A 24,531-nucleotide genomic window follows, 5' to 3' on the forward strand; every position below is an offset into this window, starting at 1 on the left:
TATACATATATTTTTTTGATAGTAAATACTACAAGACTATTTTGGTACTTGACAGAAATTTTACTAATGCATTATAAATTCTCTCATTCCATTAGCTAAGAGACTAAGGATATTAAACGGGGCCTGTACATTAAGATCATGTAATTGTTGAATAAATTGATCTGTTTCATCCTTATATTTTTGGCATTCTAAAAAAATATGATCTAAATCACCTTTTTTGCCACAATTTTGACAAAGATCATTTTCGAGAACATGAATTTTATGTAGATGTGTGGGATAACAGGCGTGGCCAAATCTAAGACGTGTTACAGTGGTGATATATTTTCTTGAATAATTATATGGCTGGAACCATGTTTTATTCGGTATTTGATTTTGTATACTGCAGTATCTAGAAGGGTTGGTATAAGTATGTTGTGACCAACATTCGTTCCAAATATTGAGATATTTCATTCTAATATAAACTACTGCATCACAAAAACTTACAGGTAGTTTATTGGTCAAACCATTTTTTACACTTTTTTTTGCCAGCATATCCACATACTCGTTATGTTCGAGACCGACATGTGCTTTAACCCATACAAAGTTAATGTTTTTGTTAGCCTTTTGCAGTTCTAAAATCCTTTTTTTAATTGCATATATGATATAATTTGAGGATTAACTTGAGTATTTAGCCAAAACCAAGGAATTTCAAACAGACAGGGAGTCCGATATAATTATTGCAGAATCAATTGTAGACTGTGATAAAAATGTCAACGCTTCGTAGATTGCAATAGCTTCAGCACTAAATATAGAAAATATGTTATCCAGTTTGTAGGAATAATTAATATTTTTGGAGGGAATATAAAAAGCACATCCCACACCATCCTTGGACTTCGAAGCATCGGTGTATATTGCCACAGATTCCTCGAAGCTTGCAAGTATTGAGTATAATAAGTTAATGTTAATGTGAAAATTATCGCTATATGAAGGTTTTACAATCTTTATATTTAGAAACAATGAATTGTAATCATAAAGATCTAACAAAGTTGAGCTGGGATTATATAAATCACTAGGTATATCTTGATTAGATTGAAGTGCTATACACAGTAGTGGAGAATTTTTCTTCGACCAATATTTATTTGTCAGGTGTTGTTCATTTAAGACTACTATATTTGAATATAGATTACTGTTGGTTCTGGATATTTTAAGAAGAAATTTGTCTGTGATTTAAATGAGGCTCAATAGCTTCTACATGAAGAGGTTCGACTGGAGTTGTTTTCATGGCACCAAGACATACACGTAGGACTGAGTTCTGCAAGATATCTATTTTGTTTAAAATCTGTGAACTAGCAGAGCCGTACAAGATACATCCATAATCCAATATGGACCTGATATAGGCACGATAGAATAGTAAGGCGGTTTCAACGCCAGCTCCCCACCAAGTCTTAGTAACCATTTTTAAAAAATTTAAACCCTTTATACATCGGTCTAACATGTAATTAATATGCATTTTCCATGTCAATTTCCTATCAAGTACCATGCCAAGATATTTGACGGAGTCTTTAATGGAAAAATTATAAGAACCTAGGACAATGTGACTTAATTTAGGTATGTATTATGAGGTTTTATTGATTTTTCTTTTTGTTTATGGTCATAGAGATATTAGACACAGTATAGGTATCAACTATTAGATTTTTAAACTATTATAATGGAAAATAAATCTTTGATTGCATTGGCTTCCCGACTTTTAATAATAATACGCCGGCAACAACAGCGTACAGCAGTAAGAAGAAAAAGATCAGACGCATTTGGGCTCGCAGGTGGCTCTTACGAAGAAATCGTGGACAGGGTATATCAAATTTAGTGTTAATATTATACAAATTTAAAAATAATTAATAAAGAAACAAAACTAAAATTATGACGAAAAAGACTATAAAACACTAAACTAAGAATAAAATAAACTAAATAAATAATAAAAGAAAAATATTACACAATAGCACACATCAGATAATAGGTTCAATATCAATGCAACAAACAAAAAATAAATAAATAAATAAAGAATGTTGTCTCCCAGTAAGGGAATGTTGCTGAATTTACATAAGAATTAGGCGCGATATTTAAATATGTTGGTGTTACCCGTATTATTACCGAAAATCATATGATTTTATCATGCGGAATAGGTACCGTCCTATTCTCCTGTGACAAGCTATGACGAGCCGCATGACAGTGCTTATGACAAAATCATATGACAAATCACACAGTGTAAACATGTAAATTTCACTTCATGACCAAATCATATCACAAATCACATGATGAATCATGTAGTGTAAAGTCGACTTTAGATTTGTAAAAATTAGAGTTACATTTCAAAGTGGAAGTTTTAGATATAACTACAGAAGAAAAGTGACGACATAAGTAATTATATTTATTGGAATTAATATGTATAATATTATGTACTTTTGTTACTATTTTTGCCATAAAATTTGTCTTCCACTATTACGGTTGGAAAATACCTTTCACTGTTGGCAATGTTTTGCTCTTTTATTTGGGACATTTTTTTTATTCCAGAATAATGGAAAATTGGTTGAAATCTGGGTCTTTGAAAAGGAAATGTAGTGAAGTTACTGCAGCATCTGAATCAACTGATTGAGTGACAACTAGCACAGATTGAGAAGATGCAAATGTCCACGAGATCCATTCGAGTCCAGCTCATCCAAGTTGTTCTCCCTCAATTCGTGGAAAGGAGGTTCCTTACCAAAAACAAATTCGGGGAAAAATAAGAAGGTATCATCCTAGCTATCTTACGTTATATGGCTTTATTCAAGTTGGCAACGAACAGGCACCAGAAGGCCAAGTCTTCAGCCAGGGTCATGCATGATGAAAAGAGTCTGTAAAAATGAAAAACCCTATATCTAAATATAAACCTTGCATGAAGGATGTCGTACAATGCTTGTTAGGTCCAGATATTACCAAGAAGATTGATCATGTGCAGATGTCAAACAGCACTATAAGCAAGAGAATTCACACTATTTCAGACTTTGTAGAAAGCTCCTTATGTGTGAAGAGCTTAAAAGTTATGCCACTGGTGAAGAAATTTTCAAGACTATCCACGAGTATATAAGAAAAAATGATATAGAGTGGAGTAAATGTGTGGATATTTGCAGTGATGGAGCGGCTGCAATGGTTAGTAAAATTAGAGGGGCGGTGTCTAGAATAAAGGTAATGGCAGAAAATGCCGCCAGCAGTCATTGTATCTTACATCGCCATTCTTTGGCAACTAAAAAGATGCCTCAAGATTTGAAAGACGTATTGGATGGTTCTGTGAAAATAATTAACAATGTGAAGAGCCGTCCGCTTCAAGAACGCCTTTTAAAGCTCACCGCTGAAGAATGCGACATCAATGAAAAAACTGGAATCGTTCGAGCTGTGGGTGTACAGAAGAATTCTGAAAATATCATGGACAGAACCCGTCACAAACAAAGAGGTTCTGGGAAGGATGAACAAAGAAATGGAAATTTTAAATACAATAAAAACAAGAAAATTATAATATCTCGGACATATTACACGTGGAGAGAAATACACCTTGCTCCAACTGATTATGCAGGGAAAGATCCAATGAAAGAGAAGCATAGGGAGGCGTAGAATGTCATGGCTGCGCAACCTGAGAGAGTGGTACGGATGTACATCAAATGAACTTTTCAAAGCAGCCGTGTCAAAAGTCCGAATAGCTATGATGATTGCCGACCTCCGCCGCGGAGATGGCACTTGAAGAAGAGGAGCTAAAGATATGGGTATGGCCCACTGCAATGTTTTGTTCCACACAGAGGTCCGGTGGCTGCGAAGAGAACAATTTTAGGGAGACTATTTGAACTAAAAGATCCACTGACTATCACATTTACAGAGGAGTCTTTCATCCAAGAATTAAAAGATGTCAATTGGCTGCTAAAATTGGGATACCTTTCAGACATCTTCGAAAGAATAAACAAAACTACCACTTCGCTTCAAGGCTAAGGATGAGCACAATTAGATAAAATCAAAGTCTTGCTTAAAAAAGTTACATTTTTCAAGACATGTGTTGAAAAGAGGAACCTCACAAATTTCTCTCGATTACAGGAATTTGTTATAACAAATGAAATCAATCCTCAAACTAATTTCTTTGAAATTAAAATAAACCTGAAAGTTTTCCCACAATTTGTCCATTAATATCTTCTGCCATGTGGTGAATACGGCGACTAACCATTTTTTATTTCTTTAGCTGCCGTTTCTCCAATCATCACTGTAACATATCAACCGCTGCATGTAAGATCAGTTCCTTATGTGGTGCAACGATCTTATGTGGTTTTTTACATTTCTCAACACGGTAAGCTACCATGTAAGAGGCGAGCAATGCTTTGGTAGGAATTGATGCTCTTGGAACCAAAGCCGTAGTCTGATGTTTTAGCTCTCGCAATTTTCTTATAAAAAAGTCTCTTGGCTTACCTTATAGATAACTGTGAGTTGATTGCAAATGCCGTTTTAGTTTATTAGGAAGCATACTTTTAGCCGCCAACACTTTGTGACAAACAACACATTGTGGAAGTTCTACATGTCCTTTAGTAACAAAGGTAAATCCAAAATCTAAATATTGGTCGTCATATTTCCTATATTTCTTCTTTTTACTTAAATTAACATTATTGCTCCCGCCTGATTCTTCACTTTGTTTTCTATTCTTTTGAATATAAGTAGGTATCCATTGATGATAGCAAAAAAACTCCGCGTGCGTAATAAAACAAAACAAAAGCTTGACTAAATGACATAACACGCGTTACAGTAGGGAACACGGGTGGGGGGAGCCGACCGGCGAAAAAGAATGCGCCCGGCGCTCACTCGACTCCAGTGTTGCCAATAATTATCCGATTTTCGAATAATTTCGTGGACCATCAGATAATTTTCGGATTGAACAATTTTTTGAATAATTTCGGATAATTCAAGGGTCTATCGACTTGATGTTATATTTTTTATTTGATTTATTTATTAATACATATATTTTATACTAATTTAAAATCAAATAAATATATTTTCTGTAATAAAAGTTCGCGCTGACAAGCGACGCCCCTGGGACAACGCAGCGACGCCCCAGGGCGTCCCGACTCACAGTTTGGGAAGCCCTGGCTTAAGTTATAAGAGTAAAATCTGTGTTTGAATTTTCAAGGGGCAGACCATCAACAAATGTAAGTTATAATATGTTACACCTATGTGTTACCTAGAAAAGCTGGAGAGTAGCTGAATAGTTGTCAAATTACAATATTAAAAGAAGTACCAAAATTGTATTAGAATTGAGGTAAATATATGTTATTTGGGTATTTTACTAGTATCCATTTAAATTTTTGTCACCCTATCACATCCTAGACTTCCATTCAAATAAATCTGTGTTTATTAAAAAGTCAAGCACGTTCTTCTAAGTCAGGTAAATCTTTTATCTCCTACATGAAGTCTGTCATCGCATGTTGTACCGAGCCAGTCCAGCACTGGATTACCGTGAATTATGCTCCCCAGATAATAACAAAGTCAGAGACAACTGAGAATGATACATTCGTTTTACTGTGAATTTTGAAATCCTTCGTGATTTAGTCACAGCGGACTTGATCAATGAGCATCGCAAATATTACAACATTAGAATATAGAGGGTGATACAATGCATTTTTTTTAAATGGCCAACATATAGTCAATATTTCATTGCAGCTGATATATACTGGCACCAATTATGTAGAAATGTCAAATCTGACAACAAAATGATTTAGATAACACTTTGATTTCAAATATCGGCCAAAAGATATTTATAAATGATGAGATAAGCTCTCTCCACAATATGTGTCATTATGGTTCTGTTTCGTAGGTCTTCGTTTGTGATCTTATCTTTTATTGTTAATTCAATCATTGAACGCTCTATCTTTATTTGTGTTATTCTTAATTTTGAGGCATTATTTTTTGTTAGAGACAAGGTTTCCGCAACGTAGGTCATTACTAGCAGAAGATACTTATAAGACTGTCCGCTTTAGTTTTTAAGAGGTCCATATGCTGCTCATCGAAGTGCTTATTATTCTTGATACCTCGCCTATTTGGCTGTTCTTGTCTATTCTAGTTTTGTGTACAAGGTATATGTATTTATACTTATTCAAGTTGTACTTCTTCTTTCTGAATTTTTAAGCTGTTCTAGGCACGAGGTTCATCATGTATTTTGTTTTAGAGAAATTTATTTTTACACCGATTTCTCTCCACGCTCTTCTCAGTTCTTCTCACATGATGTTGGTTTCAAAACTGTTATCATTTTGCATTTCAAATCATGCAATTTTTTTCGTCGACAATTATCTCTTTATGATCCCAATTAAGGATTTTAAAAGTACGTTTTAGGGCAGTTTGTAGCTTTATTAGGATTGCCGCATTTCTACAAATATCTATCTATCTATATAAGGATTTTTACAGCTGTCGCCACCTTCCTTCTTTCAGCCAACTTCTCCAGTCCTTTCTGTTCTGCCATTCTCCATCTCTGATCTTGAAGATGTCGAGTATCAAGACGAAATTACCCCAGATGAGTAGAGTTAAACACTCAGAATCTCACACTGAACAGTCAGCCTCATGGATTCTGGGGGAGGCAAATATTCGACTGAATCAAATAAGAAAAACTACCCATCATTGCTTCGTATAGCCACTTACAATATAAGAACTATGAGGACCCAAGAACACCTTGACGAACTAGAACAAGAGCTCTCAAATATCAAATCGGATATAATTGGACTGTGTGAAACTCGCTTACCAGGAGAAGTATGTACCATCTTAAAATCTGGTCACCACCTATACCAGAAAAACTCCGTAGAAAATCATCACATAGGCGGTGTAGCGTTCCTGATAAACAAACGAGCTCCCTATAAAGTAACGAAGTTCTGTGCAGTATCAAACAGAGTCATATATCTTGTCATCGCTTTGAACAACAGATACAGCTTACAGATAATACATGGATATGCACCGACAGAAAACTCAACAGACGAGGAAGCTGAATCATTTTACGAGGATCTGACAACAGCAAGGAACCAAGAAAAATCACACTTCGTAATAATCACAGGAGATTTTAATGCAAAAATTGGAACAAAAGAAGAGGGCGACACACAATATATCGGTCGCTTTGGGCTGGACAAAAGGAACGAAAGGGGTGAGATGTTGTACAACTACTTAAACAACGAAAATTTATTTTGTCTCAACACTTTCTTTAAAAAATCTAAACAACGTAAATGGACATGGATCAGCCCAGACAAGAAAACTAAGAACGAAATAGACTATATACTCTCCAATAACAAAAACATATGCACCGACGTGACAGTACTAAACAAATTCTATACCGGAAGTGACCATAGATTGGTTAGAGCGAATATTAAAATACAGACGAGAGTAGAACGAAACAAACTTATTAAACGAGAACGATACCCAACCACCGATGTCCTATTTCAAAAACAAACGGAATACCAAAAAGATCTAAGCACACGACTAAAATCAGTAGAGACACTGAGACAAATGGATATAAACGGACTAGCCAATAAAATAAAAGTAACTGTAACAACATCGGTTAAGAAAATATGCTCAAACACGAAAACAGTCAAAACATCTAAACTTCAACCTAATACAATTAAATTACTAAAAGAAAGACGAAACAGAACAGATCGAACTTCGGACAGCTTCAAAAGTTTAAACAAAAACGTGAAGAAAGAAATTAGGAACGATCATAGAAACTATACTAACAATCTAATAAAAAATATAATACAAGATAACTGCAATATGAAAGTACTCAAAGCAAAAAACTCAAACGGCACAAGAAAAATCATAGAAATAAAAAATGAGAAAAAGGTCACCGTCCGAGACAGAAAGGAAATAAGCGAGGCCATTGAAATATTCTACACTAAATTATACTCGGCAAATACACAACCACAACAACGACGTACTGAACGAACAATAATTAACGCCGGCTCAGAAGAAATACCGGACATAACCGACTATGAAATAAGAATGGCCCTAAATCAACTAAAAACGAATAAATGTCCGGGAGAGGATAAAATTACAGCCGAAGGAAAGATTCCTCAAGAATGGTACAACTCCGAAGTCATTTTACTATTCAAGAAAGGAGACAAAGCAAACATCGAGAATTACCGACCAATATCCTTGCTCTCACATCTGTATAAATTACTAACTAAAATCATAACCAACCGCCTAACACATAAGCTCGATTTCTATCAACCTATCGAGCAGGCTTTATTCAGAAAACATTTTAGTACCATAGACCACTTGCACACCGTAAGAACACTGATAGAAAAATGCACCGAGTATAATGTTCCAATTCATATGGCGTTCGTCGATTTCCATAAAGCATTCGATTACATCGAATTATGGGCAGTGCTTGAATCTCTAGAAAATGCACGTATAGATTCAAGATACATTAACATAATTAAAACATATATGAAAATGCCACCATGCAGATAAAGCTGGACGAAAGCACAAAAACTAATCCCATAAGACTACAACGGGGAGTAAGACAAGGAGACACCATCTCTCCCAAACTATTTACCCTTGCTCTAGAAGACATTTTTAAGAAACTAGAATGGAACAATAAGGGTATCAACGTAGACGGATCATACTTAAACCACCTGCGATTCGCAGATGACATAGTTTTAATAGCCGATAATATCCAAGAACTAAATGATATGTTACAACAATTAAATGCAGTTTCAGGAGCGGTAGGCTTAAAAATGAACTACAGCAAAACAAAAATACTGAGCCGAGACCAGACAAATATAACAATACAAAATCATACCATAGAAAATGTTGAACATTATGTATATCTAGGTCATGTTATCAAACTAGGAAAACCAAATCAAGATGCTGAAATTAAAAGAAGAACACAACTGGAATGGGGCGCTTTCGGCAAATTAGCATATATCTTGAAAAACACCTCCATTCCTGTAAACTTAAAGAAAAAGGTGTATAACACATGCATACTACCAGTTTGTACTTACGGCTTGGAGACAGTAGCCCTTACCAAAAAATCTGCTAAAAAATTAGAAACAACGCAAAGAGCAATGGAACGAATCATGCTTGGAATATCACTAAGAGACAAGATTAGAAACACCGAGATAAGACGTAGAACGAAGATTAGAGATATTGTGGAAGAAATTGCAAAAATGAAATGGCGCTGGGCAGGTCACGTAGCCCGATATGACAACAGGTGGACACGGAGAATTCTAGAATGGAGACCAAGGACGACAACAAGAAGCACGGGAAGACCTCAAAAAAGATGGGTAGATGACATAAGAACAGTGGCAGGCAAACAGTGGATTAGATTGGCGCAAGATAGAGAAAGATGGAAGCAATTGGGGACCTACATTCAGGAGTGGATGAAAAATGGTTGACAAAGAAGAAGATTCTCCATCTCTAAGGTCTCGTCTTTCCATGGCCTCGTCCACTTCATCCCTCCATGATCTTCGGGGGCTACCTCTTTTCCTCCTTCCTATTGGGCTCCAATCCGAAATCTTTGTTATCCACCTTGTATGATCTGTTCTTCTCACATGTCCATACCAAATTCAACGTTTTTCTTTTATGTAGCTGAGTATGTCTTGTTCTACTGCCATTCTTCGTTTTATCTCCTCATTTCTGACGCGATCCATTTTTGTCACTCTGCAGCTTCTTCTCATGAGCTCCATTTCAGTTGCAGTGATTTTGGACCTGTTTCGTTTATTTATTACCCAATTCTCTGCTCCATAGGTCATTATACTGCGTACCAACGTGTTATACATTCTCTTCTTTGTATTTCTGGTAATCTGTCTATCCCACAGTACCCCGTTCATTTGTTTAATACATGTTCTAATCTGGATGTAAATACTATGTACTAATCTGGAATAGCCGCTATCAATGCGACTTTTTCAGTGAGTTGTTTTATTGTTTCCAGGTGGGCGTTGGTGCCAAATTTTGAACGAAATTCAGACTGCTCTTTAATTTGGTTCAAGTTTTGTTTTTTGTCCAATCTCGTTATGATTCTTATGAAGAATTGGTATATATGGCTTAACAGGCTGAAGAGTCGATAATTGTCTAGGTCAATTTTATCTTCCTTTTTATGTAGAATAATCGTTTCGGCGATTATAATGAGAATCTATTTAGGCTGAGAATCTATTTAGGGAAGCTTTAAAAGATCAAAAAGGAATTATCATAGGAGGAGAAATAATTAACAATATACGGGTACGTCGACGATACTGTGATTCTAGCTGAAAACATCGACGATCTGCAGGAGCTAATCAATAGAGTTGACATGGAATGCACAAATTGGGGACTGTCGATAAATATCGATAAAACTAAATACATGGTGACCAGTAAAGTGGATATCGGCGCAACCCAACTGATATTAAACCAACAACCGCTGCAGAGAGTTCAGAGATTCAAATACCTTGGATGTTGGATTACCCAAAATCTAGATTCATCCTTCGAAATTCGATGTAGAATTGAACAGGCAAGAAACTCATTTCAAAAATTCAAGCCTCTATTATCCAATAACTCATTAAATTTGGAAATCCGTGAAAAGTTTACAAGATATTACGTGTGGTCTGTACTTTTGTATGGATGTGAAACTTGGACTTTAAACGCCGATATCATGAATAAAATCGAGGCGTTTGAGATGTGGTTGTATCGAAGGATACTAAAAATTCCATGGACTAGCAGAACCAGAAACGAAGAAGTTCTTCGAAGAATGGGACATCAACGAACTCTATTAAATATTATTAAGAGGCGTAAACTAGAATATCTTGGACATATAATCAGAGGACCAAGATATGAGTTCCTTCGACTAATTCTCAACGGTAAAATCGAAGGAAAGAAATGGATAGGACGGAAGAAACTCTCTTGGTTGAGGAATTTGCGGCAGTGGACAGGTTTGACAGCGGACCAATTGCTACACGTAGCGCAAGACCGAGATCAGTATAAAAATATTATAAGCATGGTAGTCGCCGACGTTCCGTAGGGATATGGCACTCTAAGAAGAAGAATCGTTTCGGCCTTATTCCATTTAGACGATATCGACTTTCCTCGTAAGCATTGATTAAAAAGTTCCTGTATTTTTAAGATCAGGGTCTCGCCTCCGTTCTTGTACAACCAGTTAATCATCATTCCTGGTGATTTATTGACTGTAGCATATATGGTTCTAATTGTAATGCTGGTCAAGGAACCTCCAAAAAGGAAGCTGAACGCCAGAAGAATGTTTGATTTTTTTTATTCGTGGAGTTTTGTCTGCGACTGCGCCAGATATCAAAGACGTTGTGGAAACAGTCGGAACCGTCTTCTGCTCACTGTTGAGTCTACCGTCATAGGTAACAGTGTTGCAGATGAAAGAGTGCAGTCTACATTCCTTAAGTGTAAAATATTGTTTTTTTTTCTGTTCTTCTCTTCTTGATGTGCCTATCCGTTACGAATGTTGGCGATCATCATGGCAATCTTTATCTTATCTGCAGCAGCGCGGAAAAGCTGCACAGATGTTGTATTGAACCAGATTCTGAGGTTCTTTAACCAAGATGTTCTTCTTCTTCCTGAACCTTGTTTTCCAAATATTTTTCCTTGCAGGATGGCTTGAAGGAGAGCATATCTGGATTCATTTCGCATAATATGTCCGAAGAACTGTAACTTTCGAGATTTGATGGTGGTCAGTACTTCTCGATTCTTATTCATTCTTCTGAGGATCTCCTCATTTGTGACTCGGTCAGTCCACGGGATCTTAAGCATTCTCCGATATAGCCACATCTCAAATGCTTCCAGTTTTCTGTACATATCTTCGTTCAAGGTCCACGATTCAACACCATAAAAAAGGACAGAGAAGACGTAGCATCGCAGCATTCTTACTTTTGTATCAAGAGATAGGTTGTGACTCTTGAAGAAGGCCCCCATCCGATTGAAGGTGGATCTAGCTTTTCCGATGCGTGCTCTAATCTCCTGGTTGTTGGTCCATTCTTCATTTATTATGGTGCCGAGTTAGTTGTAGTGCGTCACTCTTTCTACAGGGGATTTGTTGATTTAGAGTTGACCTTCTGTTATTCTTTTCTTGCTAATTATCATAAGCTTTGTCTTCTTAACGTTTATATTGTTGACTGTAATACGTGATTTTGTTCATAAGAAACTATCTTATCTTGACAGGTTATCGGCGTTACCAACAGTCTGAGTGTAGACTAAGTATCAGAAATAATATGAAAACCAAACATTAAATGAAAAAATGTATACGGACCTGAAAACTGAAAACTGCAAACCACAAGAGAGATCGAAATTTTACGAAAATATCCACAGACCATCAGTCACAATACCAAACAATACTGCAATAATAATTTTGTTATCATGAATGCAAGCATGTAAGAAACAAAACTAAACTAAAGGTTTAAAGGAAAGAACAGAACCCATCGATATATCAACTGAGACTCTTAGTCCAATAATATTCAACTTCATATTGGATGAAGTGATAAAACACGTAAAAATGGTAAGGAGATATCAAATAAAAAGAAATAAACATAATATGTTATGCAGATGACGCAGTCATGATAGCAGAGAATGAAGATAACTTACAGAGAATGCTGATAATTTCAACAAGAAGGCCAAGGAGTTCGATATGAAAATATCAACAAAAAAAACACAAAAGTCTATTAATGCCAATAGAACCAATAGGGGGTAAACTAAAGATCGAAAACAAAATAGTAGAACAAATATTGAAATTTAAATACCTCGGAATCAATTTGTTTGTCAGTGACAACAATATCGAGGAAGAAAACAGGGAACAAGTGGAAAATAAAAGTAGAACAGCAGAATGCATTAATGATATAATATCGAGAATCATACATCTAAACTTAGAAGTAATAAAGTCCATATATAAATCTGTAGTTAGGCCTATCATAGCATACACCGCTGAGACGAGACAGAAACAAGTCTATAAAGTTAGCATATCCATTTTGTAATAACCATGAACATCAGGCAGTGGCGAAGGAAAGTATCCGACAGGGCAGAATGGAAGAACATTGTTAAGCAGGCCAAGACTCACAAAGGGTTGTAGCGCCATTAGAAGAAGAAGATCCATTTGGTAAGGCCGAATTCAGACCAACACTATAATTTATTACAGAAAGAAAAAAATATTGCTGTAGCCGTTTCCGAGAAACAATGGGTAGGTATGCTACTTTACGGTAAAGCTAGCTATATCTCGGCAATGAATAAGGCTACAGAGCCCATCTTAGCGATTGATAATTAATTGCAATTGATTAGTACATTGACCAATCCCCAAAAACTACCCATCATCCATTAGCGCAAAACTCATCCCCGGAAAAATCGATATATCGGCCAAAAACTTTGAAACCAAAAAAAGTAAACTGCTAGAGAAACAATGATTATGCTAACTTTAGGGTAGAGCTAGCATAGCCATAGCTATATCTCAATAAAAAGGCTACAGATCACATCTTGGCGGCATATTTGATTTTGTTTTGCCTAGGAAATGCTAAAGATTGGCTAGGGCACTAGCATACCGTCATATCATGGATAATAGTTCAGTATGCTAATGCGGGAGAAGATTGATCCCCTATGCTGAACAAATAGTTGGGAACTACCAGTGCGATTTCGGACCCAATAAATCAACAACGGATTAAATCTTCACAGTCAGGCAGATTCTTGAGAAAACGCTTGAGTACGGAGTGGACACCCACCACATATTCGTGGATTTCAAAGCCGCATACGACTCCGAAATTCGGTAAAAAATCATTTTTAAAGTTAGAACGTACTTTATGATGTGTTTTCAAAATTCTTTTATTGCAAAATCCTTGTTTTTAATTGCTAACATTGCGCTCTCGACACGTACCGGTACCGGTACCACGGTACCACCACTATCTGTTGTGTCTCCCCGCCGAGTATACGTACCTGGCAAATTTGTACCTGGCGCTTGAAGTTATATATTAAATTGTTTCATTGTCTATATCTTTTTATAATTTTTAAATTATTTACTGACTAAAAATCTTTCAAAAATCTATATTTAAGATTAACTCTTAACATATAAGTTGAAAATGCTACATTTTAAAGCGAATTTAATGAATAATTAATGAGTTTTTGGCATCCTTACAATTGACATTCTCGGGAAAATTCAGCTAGTTCGTATGATTTTTAGAAGTTTAGTGGCATTTTCGTCTCTGACGACTAGAGTATTATTTAAAATTTAATTTTGTTTAGTATCTTGTGTGTGACCCGTTTTCTACATGTTTTCTACGTTTCACTTTGTTTGTTTGTTTCGATTTTATTCTTAATGATCTCACAAGTCTATACGTCCAACATACACTCAAATCAGGTTTTTCAATTTACTTATCTTTTGTTTAGAAAACCACCTTAGGATATTATCCATATTATAAACATTTCCATTAAATGAGCCATAATACATCAGAGTTATTTAGCAAAATGTGGTTTTGATAAATAAATAACAAATATTTCATAAATAGACCTCTAAAATAAATACAAAAATGGGGCAATTATCAGCGAGAAAGAGGAAATAATGAAAAGGTGGAAGGAGCATTTTCAAGAGCTGTTAAACCCAGAAAAAGAAGAAAACGAAGATAAAGAAATAATTCACCACACAGCAGAACAACTAGTTGAGCAACCAACATTGGAAGAAACGATAAACGTCATAAAACATCTAAAAAATAACAAAGCACCTTGCACAGATGGAATAACTGCAGAACTGATAAAGAATGGTGGACATGCGCTATGGAGGCGTATCCATAAACTAATCGACCACATAATATATTGACACTAGAAGTCATCCCAGAAGATTGGAAAGTAGGAATCATACTTCCTATGTACAAAGGGAGAGACAAACGACTTTGCAAAAATTATAGGGGCATAACAGTTTTAAATGTCGTCTACAAGATATAATCAGGAATTATATACAGCCTCCTGGAATCGTTTTCGGAGGAGATTATTGGTGAATACCAATGTGGCTTCAGACCAAAGAGGTCAACTATAGACCAAATACATATGTTAAGAGGTATACATGAAAAATGTGTTGAATATAACATACCTATTCACAACTTGTATATCGATTTCAAACAGGCGTTTGATGGAGTAGATCGACAAAAGATGTTAAAGTAACTATCTATGTTAGGGATACCCAATAAGTTGGTTAAACTTATACGAATGACTCTGGAGGGTTCCAAAGCTATGGTGAGAATAGATGGAGATATGAAGCAAGCCTTTGATATTGAAAATGGAGTTAGACAAGGTGATGAGGTATTAAGTGAAAAAGTTATAGAACTGAAGCGAGAAGCTGCTACGTTTGGTCTATATATAAATGAAAGCAAAACAAAATATATGGAGTGCACAAAATTGAATGAACATGACAATCTGAAGGTAGACAACCATACCTACAAATATGCCTCCACTTTTCCTTACCTAGACTCAATAATAAATGACTACAACAACATCAGCCAAGAAATACAAGCACGGATTCTTAGCGGTAATAAGTGTTTTTATGCATACAAAGACTTAATGAAAAGTAAGTTACTGAATCGTGAGTCTAAGCTTAGAATCTAAAAAACAGTAATTAGACCAGTGGTCACACATGGATGTGAAACGTGGACCCTCTCAACTACTGATGAAAATCAACTGAGAATATTTGTGCGCAAAATAATAAGGAAGATATTTGGACCAACCCAACGCAGCGATGGTTCGTGGAGAATTAAAATGAACCACGAGCTATATGAACTAATGCAGAGCGCACATATTGTAAGATTTGTAAAGCCACAAAGACTAAACTGGCTTTGTCATCTAGAAAGAATGCCAGATAATCGAGCTGTAAAAGTAGTCTAGAAATGGAAGCCCCAAGGAAATAGAACAAGAGGAAGGCCCCGTAAAAGATGGATAGACGACGTAGGATGGATGGATCTTAAAAGTATGAACATCAGACAGTGGCGAAGGAAAGTATCCGACAGGGTAGAATGGAAGAACATTTTTAAGCAGGCCAAGACTCACAAAGGGTTGTAGCGTTATTAGAAGAAGAAGAAGAAGAAGAAGTTACGATATGTAATTGTTTTAGCATTTTAATTTAACTTGCTTAGCCCTAAGCTAAGTAAAATAGATTGTGAGTAAGTCTAAAATTTATTTCTACAAACCTATTTTTCCAATTGTTTCATAAGTTGCACAAACTAAGAGCTATTCTAAATATTAACTTTCAAACACTCATAACAATCGCATCAAGCAAAACGAATATATTTTCATATCTTTCGCGCAGTGTTTATCACGTCCAATATAGATCTTTAAAAATGCATTAGGGAAAACCGTCTTCCCCATTTACACGAGTTTTCCAACGACCGTTGTTATTTATGAAACACTTATACATCCCAAAAATTGCCCTATAAACAAGAGCGAGCTACTTTTTATTGCAAAGTCCATGAAATTGCTTTCAGCCCGTCGTTCCCTATTTATAGATGCCGCCTTTTATTCCGTAAATAAATCCTTCAACTTTTAAGACAGTAGCTAAATTTGGTTATTTTGAAAACATTGAATTTCGGATGTTTAGACGGCAATTGTCTACGGCAACGGTATTAGCTATATCAGAGATATATTATTATGTATAAGGATTTCAGATCTGAAGGATATACAGTCCAACAAATGTAAAATTTTCATCAAATAACTACAGCCTGAGTAATCGAAGATAGAAAACCCGCTATAAAGCGAACTACAGCATTTTTTCTTGGAGATAGCTTAAAGATATATTAAAGAACGTTCAGGAAACAAAATTAAGTGCAGTAAAAATAAGAAGTGAATGACAGACGAAATACTGACACTCATGAATCAAAGCAGAGAAATCAGAAATAAAGAAAAAATGAATACAAGAGGATCCACGCAATAATCAGGCAGAAGATAAGATATCCGAAAATATAATTTCATAGTAAAGAATGTAATGAAATTGAAGGATATGAAACGAAATACGATACATTTCATCTGCACAATAAATTAAAAGAGATCACCGGAATCAAACGGAAACAACTATCCCAAAGTTTAGAAGACAAAAAACGACACAGACTATATATCAATGAACAGTTAAAAGAATGGAAAAACGACATTTCTAAATTATTTGAAGATGAAAGAGTAGAACACTATACACCGATTACTATAGTAGGTCCATCTATAACAGAAAGTGAGGTTACAAATACTAAAGTTTTTGGGATGGAATTAAAGCACTGTGTGGTCTCTAACAGAATTTATAAGACTGGGATATTATCAACTAATTGGCTTAAGTCGGCATTTGTCACAATATCAAAGAAACATCGTTCAAAGACATGCCGTGATTATCGGATAATAAGTCTGATGAGTCACGTTTTGAAAATCTTTCTGCGAGTAAAACATAGCAGAATAGAGACGATATTAGATGAGATAATTAGCAACACTCAATTGGGATTTAGGAGTGGCTTGGGTACGAGAGAAGTCTTGTTCAGTATCCAAGTATTGATCCAGAGATGTAGAGATATAAATCAAAGTGTATACAGCTGTGCAATCGATTTTGAAAAAGTTTTTGACAAGGTCCGACATACCACAATGCTAGAAATATTAAAACGGCTGCATTGGACGATAAATATTTACGAATAATTACTAATATATACTGGCATCTAATAAAGTGATACTCAAAGTTTGTAGAGAGTATCTATCATAAACTTTTTGTCGACGGGCAATCTAACCAATTGGTGTTTGAAATTTATCTGCTTAGACTAACTGTGTAGTAACAATAAAAAAATCTTCACATAAGTTTTAAAAGTATACCCATCTACATTTTTTTTATCTTTTTTTACTTATTGAAAAACTACCGTATTTTTTATTTCCTCTTGTTGAAATATTGTAGTTCAAATTGGTATGTTAAAAATTTCGATTTTATCAGCGCCAATTGATGTTATGATAATGATTTTATCACTCGTCGATGCTTTTACTACAAATTCAAGTCTGTTTCATTCATTTGTATTTTATAATAGGGGCAAAAATGTTTTTGAATACAGTTTTAGTTATTTCACTTACCACTTGGGGAGTTCCATAAAATCAGGACTGAATTGTATTTCTGTAAACAAAAAAGGTGTATTCAAATATATCATATTTTAAAATACCTGTAAACATAATAGAATAGGCAACATTAAAGCCTCTATTCAATTTTATGATCTCTTGTCATAAACAATATTATAAATAACTTATTATAATCAACTAATATTAAATATAACAAGCTCTTAAGGTATTTATTTCAGTACTTTCTCAAAACTGTCACTAATCTCAGAGTCGACATCCACAGTGCCGGTACTTGGTGAATTTTAAAATAGATCTTATAGAAATAGAAGACTAGTAGTTAAATCATTTAATGTTTTCTGATAAAATTTTTTTTCTTTGCGGTGCGTAAATATATAACGATGTGGGTTTTCCAACGCGCGAATAATTGCGAAACGCGAAAAACATGAAAACTAAAATAATTCCGCAAACTTCTAACGGTTGGCCTTGCAATTTGCTTATCGTCATTGCAAAAGTCAAACGTACGGGAAATTGTAGAAGCTTAAAATCAAAATGGGTAAGTCCGTTTGGAATCGTTGGTATACGCGGGATCAAGACATCCTCTCCTTTGCATTTTTCCTTGATGATTGTTGCCTCAATGACATTATTCATTAGACTTTTAACAGTGAGGCTGATTCCATTGCAAGTCGAGGTCAGTGGCGGCTTTTGGGGGTAGGCAGGATAGGCCGGGCCTACCCAATAATTTTAAGAGCTTCAAAATTGAAAAACATGTATTCAAAAATTATGTTAATGCATGTAAATAACTTTTAAATGTACTAAATCACTCAATACATTAGCTTCAGTTAAAACAACTATGTTATTATATTACCACAGAAAGCATCGAATCGTATTAAGGCATTTTAAATATCATTAATAGGCCCGATCAGAACTGGCCGACCCAGCTCACGTAAGATCTTCGTACAAAAAGCGTTTGAAGTTATGCAGCTTGCCGGACAGCGATTATTATTGTCGTGTTTATGCTTGCTGTTTAGGCACCAGACGATCGGGCCTACGGCGACCATCGTTGTCACTTGTAACGTAATTATCAAATTGTAATATACATTTTCTTTTAAATTATGATAAAAAAATATGCAACATAATATATAATTGTAACATATTTTTAAACAAACAACACAATTGCAAACAAGTGCACGGTTGCCCAAATAAATTTAAAAAAATTCGTAAAATTCGAAGAAAAAAAATCACATTTGCGTGATTTCTATATCGCCTGATTGTATGCAACTTATATATTGTGAGATTGTTTTATAACTGACATAAAAATGACTGAAATTGATAGAAAAAAAATTATTATGAATGAAAGGCCTACTCCAACATTGCGCAAAAAAATGGGAAAAAGGTGCGTACTTTTAATTTCTCTTGGTATGATGTCTACAAATGTGTTGCAGAATACACAAATGTAGGGCAAATAAGTTCTCGTCGCATGTCAGCTGATGACAGCGCGCATGACAATAGATTAAATAAAAGAATCATGTCGATCATGTAACGATATTATAACACAGTGTAAGCAATGTACAAATAAATTCAGTTTTTATTCAGTTTATCAGTTATTTATCAGTATCAACCACCAGAAAGCAGAAATAATACTTTGTATAAATAAATACAAAACAAAATGGTTGTCTGGAAATATTACGAAAAACAGACAATATTGTTGGCCGTGTTTAATATTTTCTAATAAGAAATGTGTATGGAAATGTGAAGGATACTTTGATTTAAAAAATATGTCTGCCTCCTTAAAAAAACATTCCAGTTGCAAGGAACATTCAAGTAATTTCCTGTCCTTTAAGGATGTACAGAAGAGGGCGTTTTCTGTTCGGGATTTGCTAGATGAAAAATCAAAAATCGCAAAAATTAGATACAACGCAGAAGTTAAAATGAACAGAGAAATCATTAAAAAATTAGTTGGGGGGGGGTCATGACCCCGTGACCCCTCCCTCTGGATCCGTCACTGATTACACATAGCTATATGTAATTTGCTGGCTTGGCCTACCCAAAATTTTACCACACCAGCCGCCACTGGTCGAGGTTGATTAAATTTATTAAGCATAATGACAATTGATCCTACTTTTAATTGTAAATTGTGAGGTGGGAATCCAGGCAATTCCAACGAATTCAAAAACTCTGTAGGATCTGTCATCCTGGTTTATAACTGTGTTAACTGATTTAAACGAAAACAACTTTCCTGGAAGAAAATTATGAAATGTAGTATGAAGATCATTGACGTCAGCATTTTTTGCCGCGATTATTGCTCGTTCATTCAGCCAATTATGGTTATTGAACTGTTGCAATATGTCCTAAAAACAGTCTGAAGAAACTTCTCTTCCGTGTCTGTGAAGCAACAGAAATCTATTAGTAATGTGACGAATCCAGTCGAGGTGTCAATAGCGACTTTAGCATTTACAATATCTAATAACAATTCAAAAACACAATTGCTTTGATCTTGTTGCAAAAACTCTAGCATGTTAGTTGTCCATTGGAGCGTCTTTACCTACCGCCACAAATTGGATAATGTTCGGCATGCGTTTAGTTCGTCCGCAGCAGTTCATCGGGAAATAAAAGGAAAAGTGTGACGAAAAGTACCTAACAATAGAATCATGGCTTCACCACAAACGTATACTTCTTCTTCTTATGCCCTTCTCGATTATCGTGCGTTGGCTACCGAATTGGCTATACTAATTTTGTTGACAGCAGCTCGAAAAAGGCATGCAGAGGATCTGTTAAACCATTCTCTCAAATTTTTAAATCAAGACGTTCGTCTTCGACCTGGCCCCTTCTTTTATCTACACAAATGTATTGGTTGTAACCGTTTCAAAAGTTTCAAAAACTGTATTATTATAATTCCTAGTAAATATTCAAATCAATGTTGCTCACGCCATCTATCCGCCGAGTGCATTTAAATTACCTCAAGCACCCTACTGTAGTTCCTAATAGCTCCGACCGTCGGCTCAAAATTAGAGCGTTCGTTAACTCCGCGAAATTCCTCTCCCTTCCTTTTTCTCTTTGAACATCCAACAGACAAGACGAAAATTCTGTTTGAGTGGTCTCTTGACGAGATAAGCCGAGAAATTCCTTTCCTCTTATATATTTTCAAATAAATATTTATTTTAGATCCTTACCGGGAGCCTAATAGTTGCTAGAACTATGTTTATTGGCCCGGGGTTATCTTAATAGCTATGGATTTATAGTATGTGTTCTAAAACCATCAATTCGTTTGGAGAATATCTCGTTTGCTTAGCCGTACAATCCTATATATTCTTATCGTGAATATTATGTTCCTTCTGTGATAGATCCAATGCTTCTGCTAGCCGAGTACCTAGAGGGTAAAAAAAATTATATCCTTTCTACACACAACACCAGCATTTTGATAAGTCAGACTGTATCCATTTTATATTTTTTTTATTGAACAGTGAAGATTATCTATGAACTAATTAACAGTGAAGTGATGTATTATTGATCTTTTAATTGCAATAAATATCTACATTCTACCTAATAAACAAATGTATTTTTTTCTTATATTTCTCATTCATAATCTAATACCATGATATAAAATTTTTGTTTTCTTACGAATACGATTTTAATTTTAGTTTAGTATAAGCACTTCTCATGTTTAATTATATACTGTAAACACAGACTTGTTTATTTCTTTTCTGGGATGACGTAACTTTTTAACGTAGAATCTTCTAATAACCTTTTTTTTTGTTCGTTACAAAATAATAAAAGAATAGTTTTGTTTTAAATTTTTCATTTTATTTCTTTTCTGAGCTCGTTTCCTTACGAGGATAAACTATTAAAGAATGGCGCCGATTTCATTTTAATTTTAAAGATAATACAAACAGCTTCTACAGGGTGTTTCAAAAAAGGTAACCCCGTCTCTAGGGTAGGTAAAAAACAGAAAAATAATTGGAGTTTGCTTAGTAAAAAATTTTTGTAACGCCATCGGTTTTCAAGATACAGGGCGTTGAAGGAAAAAAATTTTACGCATTTTTTACGATTTTGCCGAAACTACTGGCAACATTGTAATGAAATTTTATACGAATATGTTTTGGAAGCTGATACATCCCATGAATTTGTTTTTATATTTGATTCTCATAGAAGGCGCTAGTTACACGGATCGTACTAAGTAATAGTCAATATAACTTTTTTAAGAGTATAATTATTATTCAAAATTTCAAGTAAACTTAAACATCATTCAATTTTACACGAAAAAGGTACTCTTGGTAAAACTCAATACTGTGTACCGTTTTCGGAATATTTTGATTTGAAAATTATGAAGTAATAATTGATGCTTTTATAAAATAGTTAGTAATTAAACAAAACTCTCAAGAAGAAAATTAAATTAATGACTAAGAACATAAAATAAAATTCAATTACAGTAAGTGTTCAAAATGGCCTCCGTTTTCGCGAATACACAAGTCTATTATTTTTTCTAAAGATTCCATTAACCTTCTAAACGGTAGGGGATCAGCTATGATGTCATTAAATTGACGGTGAATTCTTTCTTCCAATTCTTGGCGTGAATTTACCTCTGTAGCATAGACTTTTTCCTTAATATACGACCAAACTGCGTAGTCAAAGGGTTAAAATCGCATGACCGAGGTGGCCAATGAATCGGAGCTTCTGCACCTCTACCAATCCATCGATTCGGAAAATGATTACTCCACCAATTACGACACCTTCTATCAAAGTGTGGTTTAGCTCCATCGTGCATAAAAAATAAAGATCTTCGCTCGTTTAGCGTTAAATCTTTTAATATCTCGAATAAGGAATTGTTTAAAAAATCAAGATACATATCACCATTTAAATTTCCAGGTAGAATATGATAACCTATTAACTTGTTACCTAAAGTTGCTGCCCAAACATTAACTTTAAATGAGTGTTGGTAATGTGATACCCTTTTGACTCGTGGATTCTCATCACACCAGTAGTGTGCATTATGGGAGTTAAACATACCTTGTCGCGTAAAGGTGGCCTCGTTCGTAAAAAGAATGCATTTTAAAAAATTTGGATTGTGGGCTGTCCTTTGTTGCAATATTTCACAAAAATCCACTTTAACCGGTAGATCATCTGGCAAGAGCTCTTGGACTTGTCTGTAATGATAAGGATGTAATTGCTGTTCTTTCAGTATCCGCCAAGTACTTGAAGAAGAAGTATTTGTTTGTCTTGCTATATTCCTTACGCTAACTGTTGGATCTTGATCAAGTAAATTTAAAATATTATTTTCTTTATTAATTGTTCTTGTTGTTCTTGGTCTACCAGAATTTATTTTATTTGGTCTCACATTCCCAGTTTCTCGACAACGTCGTTCAACGGCTCTAAATGTTTTTTACTTGGTAAGTTTCTTCTAGGAAACTTTTCTGCATAACATGTCACAGCTGCACTAGAACATCCTAAACATTCGCCTAAGGTTAATAACATGTCAGTGTATTCAACATTTGAGTACATTTTGATTTGATTTTACAAATAACAAGGTTTCAAAACTCTAATTATTGTTGATTTATCGTCATAACATTCAATAAATGTCAGATTTCCATGGCACACTTGGAAAACATAGATAGGTTCTAATAGGTATACCTATTAGAACTTTATCATTACTACCAGCATCAATTATTACTTCATAATTTTCAAATCAAAATATTCCGAAAACGGTACACAGTATCGAGTTTTACCAAGAGTACCTTTTTCGTGTAAAATTGAATGATGTTTAAGTTGACTTGAAATTTTGATTAATAATTATACTCTTAAAAAAGTTATATTGACTAATACTTAGTACGATCCGTGTAACTAGCGCCCTCTATGAGAATCAGATATAAAAACAAATGCATGGGATGTATCAGCTTCCAAAACATATTCGTATAAAATTTCATTACAATGTTGCCAGTAGTTTCGGCAAAATCGTAAAAAATGCGTAAATGCGTTATATTCTGCCCTACTTTATCTCTCCTATTGTGTGGTGGATGTGCATATATTTAGTTTTTTCTTCATTGATGTTTAGTCCTACTTTTTTGCTTCTTTTGCTATTGTTTTAAACATTTCCTGTATTTTGAAGGTGATAATACTTTCTACAATGTCGTTGTCGTCGGCATACGCTAAAATCATTTGGGGTCCCTGGTAAGAAAACATTTTCGGCTGAATGTTAGCTGTTTTGATGGCCGCCTAACACTCCATTGAACAGTAATGACGATGACCTATCCCTTTGTTTTAAGCCAATGGTAATAGATAATGTGTCTGTGGTATATTCTCCCAGTGATCTTAGACGAAACCCCTTTTATATATTAAAAAATAAATTAACTAAAGCTCAAAAATATTTTTAAATTATTCATTCTTCTGAAGAAGCTGATGTCTCATTTAAACATTTTAAATGGACTATTTTCTGAGAAAATATTTTTATTTTGTTTTTTATTATTAAAGTCGGGTAAATTACATTTAGGATTTAAATTT

At 34.8% G+C, this 24,531-nt stretch overlaps 1 protein-coding gene across 4 annotated transcripts in view; it reads right to left on the reverse strand.

Moving 5' to 3' along the window:
• Positions 1–24,531, reverse strand: part of LOC140449831 (uncharacterized) — a 471,756-nt gene that overhangs the window by 391,790 nt on the left and 55,435 nt on the right. For 3 of the 4 annotated variants that reach the window (XM_072543194.1, XM_072543192.1, XM_072543188.1), the window contains exon 2: positions 18,058–18,097. The exons of the other annotated variant lie outside the window; for it this stretch is intronic. The gene's annotated coding sequence lies outside the window, so the exon portion shown is untranslated. The remainder of the gene's footprint in view (positions 1–18,057; positions 18,098–24,531) is intronic. 4 annotated transcript variants of the gene reach the window in all.

Source organism: Diabrotica undecimpunctata, chromosome 9, assembly GCF_040954645.1.
Source record: "Diabrotica undecimpunctata isolate CICGRU chromosome 9, icDiaUnde3, whole genome shotgun sequence".
NCBI lineage: Eukaryota > Metazoa > Arthropoda > Insecta > Coleoptera > Chrysomelidae > Diabrotica > Diabrotica undecimpunctata.